The following is a 7,710-nucleotide window of genomic DNA, read 5'->3' on the forward strand; positions in this document are numbered from 1 at the left end:
ACCCATAGGAGGACATTTAAGCCCATAGATACAAATAAGAGACCACATAGAGACCCCATAGAGGTACATAGCAACCCATAGTGTGGACATTGGGACACAGAGGTACCCCATGTATTACAGTGGGGAACAGTGAGACCCGTAGACAAACATAGGGGCTCCACTGATACCCATAAGAGACCCCATAGAGGCACATAGGGACCTCATTGAAACCCATAGATACCCATAGGAAGACATTTGGGCCCAGAGATACCAATAAGAGTCCCCATAGGAACCTTAAAGGGGGCGATTGAGACACATAGGGGGGACATTCGGCACTTAGGAACACATAGTGACCCATTGGGAGACACTGGGACCCATAGGGGTATATTGGGACACATAGGGACCCCATGGAACATAGTGGGGTACAGTGAGACCCATAGAGACACATAGGGACTCCGCTGTAACCCTTAAGAGACCCCATAGAGGCACATAGGGACCTAATGTAACCCATGGATACCAATAGGTAGATATTTTGGCCCAGAGATACTCATAAGAGACCCCATGGAGAGACTTAGCAACACATAGGAGGGACATTGGGACACATAGGGACACATTGTGACACATAGGCTGACACTGGGACCAATAGGGGGACATTGGGACACATAGGGACCCCATGGATTTCAGTGGGGGACAGTGAGACCCATAGAGACACATAGGGACCTCGCTGAGACCCATAAGAGACCCCATAGAGGCACATAGGGACTGCATTGAAACCCATAGTCACCCATAAGAAGACATTTGGGCCCAGAGATATCCATGAGACCCCATAGAGACCCCATAGTGGCACATAGCAACCCATAGGGGGGACATTGGGACACATAGGGACACATAGTGACCCATAGGGGGACATTGGGACACATAGGGATCACATGGATTAAGGTGGGGGACAGTGAGACCCATAGAGACACATAGTGACACTGCTGAGACCCATAAGAGACCCCATAGAGGCACATAGGGACCACATTGAAACCCATAGGTACCCATTGGAATACATTTGGGTCCAGAGATACCCATAAGAGACCCCACAGAGGCACATAGAACTTGTGGGGCAGGAGTTGGCAGTTGTGGGGCACGAGTTGGCACTTGTGGGGCAGGTAGTGGCACTTGTGCATGGGAGGTGGCACTTGTGGGGCAGGATGTGGCACTTGTGCGTGGGAGGTGGCACTTGTGGGGCAGGATGTGGCACTTGTGCGTGGGAGGTGGCACTTGTGGGGCGGGAGGTGGCACTTGTGGGGCTGGAGGTGGCACTTGTGAGGCATGAGGTGGCACTTGTGGGGCAGGATGTGGCATTCTGGGGGTGGGAGGTGTAAGTTGTGATGCAGGAGGTGGTACATGTTTGGCGGGAGGTGGCACTTGTGGGGAGGAGGTGGAACTTGTGGGGCGGGAGGTGGAAGTTGTGATGCAGGAGGTGGTACATGTGGGGCGGGAGGTGGAAGTTGTGATGCAGGAGGTGGTACATGTGGGGCGGGAGGTGTAAGTTGTGATGCAGGAGGTGGTACATGTGGGGCGGGAGGTGGAAGTTGTGATGCAGGAGGTGGTACATGTGGGGCGGGAGGTGGAAGTTGTGATGCAGGAGGTGGTACATGTGGGGCGGGAGGTGGCACTCGTGAGCAGGGAGGTGGCACTTGTGGAACTTGTAGCAGGTGTAACTTGTCGGGCAGGAGGCGGCTCTTGTGGGGCTGGAGATTGATGTTGTGGGTCAGGAGGTGGCACTTGTGGGGCAGGAGGTGGATGATGAGGGGCAGGAGCTGGCACTTGTGGAGCAGGAGGTGGCACATGTGGGGCAGGAATTGGCACTTGTGGGGCAGGAGGTGGCACTTGTTGGATGGGAGGTGGACGATGTGGGGCAGGAGTTGGCACTTGTGGGGCAGGATGTGGCACACGTTGCCAGGAGTCGGCACTTGTGTGGCGGGATGTTGAAGTTGTGGGGCTTGAGGTTGCACTTGTCTAACAGGTATTGTCACTTGTGGGGGAGGAGGTGGATGATGTGGGGCAGGAGGTGGATGATGTAGGGCAGGAGGCTGTCTTTGTGGGGTTAGAGGTGGCACTTGTGGGGCAGGAAGTTGATGATGTGGGGCATGAGCTGGCATTTGTGAAGCATGAGCTGGCACTTGTGAAGCAGGAATTGGCACTTTTGGGGCAGGAGTTGGCACATGTGGGGGGGGAAATGGCACTTGTGGGGCAGGAAATGGCACCAGTGGGGTAGGATTTGGAACCTGTGGGGTAAGAAATGGCACTTGTTGGGCAGGAGGTGGCACTTGTGGGGCGAAAGTGGAACTTGTTTGTCATGTGGCCACAATTGTTGGGCGGGATGTGGCACTTGTGGGGCGGGAGGTGGCACTTGTGGGGCAGAAGGTGGCACTTGTTGGGCAGAAGGTGGATGATGTGGGGCAGGAGCTGGCAATTGTGAAGTATGAGCTGTCACTTTTGGGGCTGGAATTGTCAGTTGTGCGGCAGGAGTTGGCACTTGTGGGGCAGGATGTGGCACACGGGCAGGAGTTGGCACTTGTGTGGTGGGATGTTGAAGTTGTTGGGCGGGAGGTGGCACTTGTGGGGCTGGAAGTGGCAGTTGTAGGGCTGGAGGTGGCACTTGTGGAATTGGAGTTGGCACTAGTGGGGCAGAAGGTGGAAGTTGTGGGGAAGTATTTGGCACTTGTGGGGCAAGAGGTGGAACTTGTGGAGCAGGAGGTGGCATTTGTGGAGCATGAGTTGACACTTCTGGGGCAGGAGCTGGCACTTGTGGGGCAGGAGGTTGCACTTGTGTGTCAGGAGGAGGAAGTTGGTCGGTCAGTGACACTTGTTGGGCAGGAGGTGGATTATTTTGGGGGGGGAGGTGGCAGTGCTGTGGACAAATGTGGCACTTGTGGTGCAGGGGTTGGATGATGTGGGGCAGGAGGTGGTCGTTGTGGGGCAGGAGGTGGTCTTTGTCGGACAGGAGGTGGCAAATGTGAGCAGGAAGTGAATGATGTGGGGCAGGAGCTGGCACTTGTGAAGCATGAGCTGGCACTTGTGGGGCAGGAATTGGCACTTGTGGAGCAGGAGGTGGAAGTTGCAGGGCAGGATTTGGCATTTGTGTGGCGGGAGGTGGCACTTGTGGAATAAGTATTGTCACTTGTGGGGGAGGAGGTGGATGATGTGGAGCAGGAGGTGGTACCTGTTGGGCAAGAGGTGGCACTTGTGGGGCAGGTGCTGGCAATAGTGGGGCAGGAATTGGCACTTGTGGGGCAGGAGGTGGATGATGTGGGGCAGGAGGCTGTCTTTGTGGGGTTGGAGGTGGCACTTGTGGGGCAGGAAGTTGATGATGTGGGGCAGGAGCTGGCACTTGTGAAGCATGAGCTGGCACTTGTGGGGCAGGAGCTGGACTTGCAGGGTGACAGGTGGAACTGGCGGGGCAGGAGGTGGCACTTGTGGGGCAGGAGGTGGAAGTTGTGGGGCGGTAGGTTGCACTTGTGCGTGGGAGGTGGATGTTGTGGGGCAGGAGGTGGAAGTTGTGGGGCAGGAGGTGGCGCTTTTGGGGGAGGTGGTGGCATTTGTTGGGCGAGAGGTGAAACTTATGGGGCAGGAGGTGGCACTTGTAGGTCAAGAGGTGGAACTTGTTGGGCAGGAGGTGACACTTGTGGGCAGGAGGTGTCAGTTGTTTGGTGGGAGGTGGCACTTGTGGGGCAGGAGGTGGCACTTGTGGGGCAGGAGGTGGCACCTGTGGGGAAGGAGGTGGCACTTGTATGGCAGGAATTGAAACTTGTTGGGTGGGATGGGGTACCTGTGGTGAAGGATGTGGCACTTGTGGGGCAGGATGTGGCACTTGTGGGGCAGGAGCTGGCACTTGTGGGGCATGAACTGGCACTTGTGGGGCAGGAATTGGCACTTGTGGGCAGGAAGTGGATGATGTGGTGCAGGAGCTGGCACTTGTGAAGCATGAGCTGGCACATGTGGGGCAGGAATTGGCAGTTGTGGGGCTGGAGCCTACACTTGTGGGGCAGAACGTGGCACTTGTGGGGCAGGAGGTTGAAGTTGTGGTGCAGGATGTAGCACTTGTGGGGCAGGAGCTGTAAATTGTCTGGCGAGATAAGGCACTTGTGGGGCAGGAGGTTGCACTAGTTTGGCAGGAGGTGGCACTTGTGTGGCGGGATGTGGCACTTGTGGGTTGAGAGGTGACACTTGTGGGGCGGTTGGTGGATTATGTGGGGCAGGAGTTGGCACTTGTGGGGTAAGGGTTGGCACTTGTGGGGTGGGAGGAGGCACTTGTGGGGCGGGGGGTGGCAATTGCTGGGTGGGAAGTGGCAGTTGTGGGGCAGTAGGTTGACTGTCCCAGTCTGCCTCTGGGTGGGATCTCTTTCTGATGATTTCTCCTCTGTGGAGTTTGTTCTGTGCACTTCCATCCTCAGTGGTGGGTGAGCCATTCTTTCTTTTTTTTACTTTTGCGATATATTCCTGTTGCGCCTATCTTTCTGCTGTTACGTATGTTATGGATTTCCTTTTTTTTTTTTTTTTTTTAATCTGTTTTGTGTGCTTGTTTTTTGTTGTTTGTATTGTTGTTGTTTTTTAACTTTGATTCCCTGGTCTTTGGCTTGCTTTTTTTTTTTTCTTTCTTTATTTTTCTTTGTTTTGCTTTTTTCTTTTGCTGCATCATGATCTGCTTCACGGGTGTCATTTGCAAGAGACTGTAAATTCTCCTGGTTCGAACTGCAGTCAGCTTAATCAGATGCGTAAGAAATACATAAGGGCTGCTGAGGCCGGGCTGGTTTTCCATTTCTTTATAAACTGGGGTGCATCCACAGCAGCACTTATCTCCTGTTTTTGTTGTTGCTGTTGTTCAAGATAATTAAAGGATGCTACGTCTGTGTTTGTTGTCATCCTGCTTTCTTTTCTCTGTCTTGCAGGTCAGCTCGTGCTAGAAGTCGATGGTATCGCTGTATGAATCAAGGGCAGTTTAGGAGCAGCTGCTGATGGAAGAAACGAAGTCCAGGCTAATAAATGGAAGTATCTTCTGGTAAGGTGTCAAAGGTGGCAGTCATCATTAAAACCAAAGGGCTGGCTCATCCGAGTGCTTGCTGACTGATGCTTGGGAGTATCTCGTTCTCCAGCTGTATGATACGAAAGCTAAATATGCTGAGCCGTTACAGCTTGTGCTGAAGTTGTGATTGTGCTCCCAGATGTTTCCTTTAGTGGTAAATCATGTTCTGGCACTGTGGTAGTCCTATCTCTGGCATGATCAGGAGCCTGGAGCACCGTGTCTGGTTGCGAGCCTTGTGTGCCTGTTTCCATGAACCTTGCTTTCTTTCTCTCTTCAGAGTAAGGGCAGGGTGCTTCCTTGCTTTTGGTGGATTCATTCAGGAGGCTGTCAGAAGGCCAATTGCAGTGTTCATAACACGGAGGGACACAATGGGAATGGACTCTCGTTACCACCATGCAAAAGTGAGTTTCTTATGAGTGATATAATTTTGATTATTACTTCTGAGCAGTTGCAGTGTGATAGAGGATGTCACGAAACTATTTATTTGGGAGCACAGGGAAGAGTCATGAGAACCGAAAATGTAGTTTCTGTTTTGGCTGTCAAAATGGTGGAGTTTTTTTGGGAGGACAGTGTCTGGTCTTCCTGTTAGCAGGCCCCCTCTGAGAAATTGGGCTTTGCTTGCTGCTTTGCTGTGCCTACCTGCCTGCTCCCTGTGCTTGCTGTGTCTGATACCAGCGGTCATGGAACATGCTCCCTGAGGCTGTGGGCCTGGCCCTGAGCTGCTGCAGCTTAAAGGCCGTTTGAGTTTAGGTTGTCCTTCCTGGAGCATCGGGTTGGACTTGATAATCCTCGTGGTTCCTTTACAACTTGGGCTATTCTGTGGTTCTGTGGTCTTGGTGGTTTGCCTGGGAAATACCAGATGGTTTTATTCCCCCAATTTTTTATGGCATTTGAACTTGTTTCAATTCTAAATGTGGGAGAGGAGTTGGATAAGGGTAGGGTAAGGGTAAGGGTAGGTTGCTTTTTTCTTTTTCCTATTCTCCTAGGTATTTTCTGCCCATGTTGTGATAACTCTCTAACCAGAAATGTTCTTAATGCTCATGAAAAGGCTTTACTGGCAGCACACAATTTGACCATAGGACTGCTTGCTGGATTAATTTCTATGGATTGATTGTATGCTTTTTGAGATGGTATGTTCGGTTTATCTTTTGAAAGGCTGTCAGCTTTTGAGGTCGCTGAGGTGTCTTGCTTTATCAGTCTCTAGCAGCTTGCTGGAGCTTGAAGTAGTTGAATCGTCCCATACAGAGCTGTTAAATAAAACCTTATAATCACTTTGTTTGTCACCTTACTGCCCTTCTTGTCTCCCTAGAGCCCAGCTGTCTTCCTGGGATTGCTGAGCAGCTGCCTTTCGCTGTCTCCTGCCTATCAGATCAAAAACCAGTGGTGTAAAACTGAGTTGGAATTTGGTGGCGTAAGTCCTTGAGTATTCTTTATTTCTGTAAAAGGCGCTGGATGTCTCAAGATGGAAGTCCAGATACCTACCCAAGTGTATTACAGCAATCACAGAATTTCTATTTCAGAGACTTTTTCAAAGCCCTTCAGATGGAAAGGCAAAGGGAAGTGCAACTTTGGAGTAGTAAATGGTGCTTATTAAAATGTAAAGAGGTCTAATTGGTGTAAATGGACTCCAGTCACACTGGTGTATAGCTTTCTTTATGAGGGTACTCAGGAATTCTTCTGACAATGAGTGATACAGTCCCAGCTCCAGGTGCGTGCTCAGCTTGGAAATGCATGCACATAGCTTTTGCTTGGCCAGCTGCTTTGACTGCATTGCACTACATCATCTTGTCTTGATCTCTTTGCTCCCTCCATCAAAAGTTTTGCTCGGCCTAGACTCGTTGCAGATACTGACTGTGTTATTTTGATCCACATGAGATCAATACAGAAATGAATACAGAAAATTAAGTAGGGTTGTGCAGCACGAATTTGAACGTCTATGGAGACCACCCTTTGTGGGACTCAGACTTGCAGAACTAGCTCCTTGAAGAGAGGGGCTCCCAAGGTATTAACCCATATAAACCGTTGCTCTTCAGCATCTTCCTTCGTCAGTGACATAGATGATGGCAGGTTTGCAGACGATACAAACTGAGCAGTGCAGTCAATATATTGTAGGGGAGGGAAGCCAACCAGAGGGACCGGGACAGGCTGGAGAGGTTGCGGGCGTCCCTTTATTTTCCTTTGTTGTTTCCTTCTGGTTACAGGGAGCTGTCTGTCCCTTCTGCCACTGTGAAGTTGCTGTGGGGAATGAAACCGTCTGCAATTGTGGAAGGAGGGTCACTGCATGAGGAGGGGCTGCACATTCAGACATATGGAAGCTGATGGGAGTGTTTGCCTACAGATGTGTTCTCAATTTCAGTCCCCCAAAGCAATGAATTTCTGTAGGAGGCTAGATGTGCTTTTACAGGCAAGATTCATTGACTTTAAAATGATACTGGTTTTGATGACGACGAGGGGGGCTGGGTGGTTGTACAGGGAAGACAATTGAATGCTGCCAGAGATCTGCGTTTATCAGGCAGGAAACAGTGGCCATTGGCCTCCCGTGAGCTGGGCTTGATACTGATCTACCGGGACTCTTCTGTCCTGGATATCTTCAGAGAACATTGTTCTAGCTGCTTGTAGTTGTAAGGCGTGGGAAAGGAAACAGTGGTAAAGAACTA

The 7,710-nt window shown here is 51.2% G+C and overlaps 1 long non-coding RNA gene across 1 annotated transcript; it reads left to right on the forward strand.

Moving 5' to 3' along the window:
* The first annotated feature begins 4,407 nt into the window (after positions 1-4,407).
* LOC146756520 (uncharacterized) lies at positions 4,408-7,361 on the forward strand. Its single transcript, XR_014937379.1, has 3 exons — positions 4,408-5,029; positions 5,331-5,454; positions 6,363-7,361. It is a non-coding gene; the product is annotated as an uncharacterized LOC146756520 (long non-coding RNA).
* Positions 7,362-7,710: the final 349 nt, after the last annotated feature.

This window comes from Coturnix japonica, chromosome 26, assembly GCF_054131305.1.
Source record: "Coturnix japonica strain WE chromosome 26, WE-NBRP24, whole genome shotgun sequence".
In the NCBI taxonomy this organism is placed as follows: domain Eukaryota; kingdom Metazoa; phylum Chordata; class Aves; order Galliformes; family Phasianidae; genus Coturnix; species Coturnix japonica.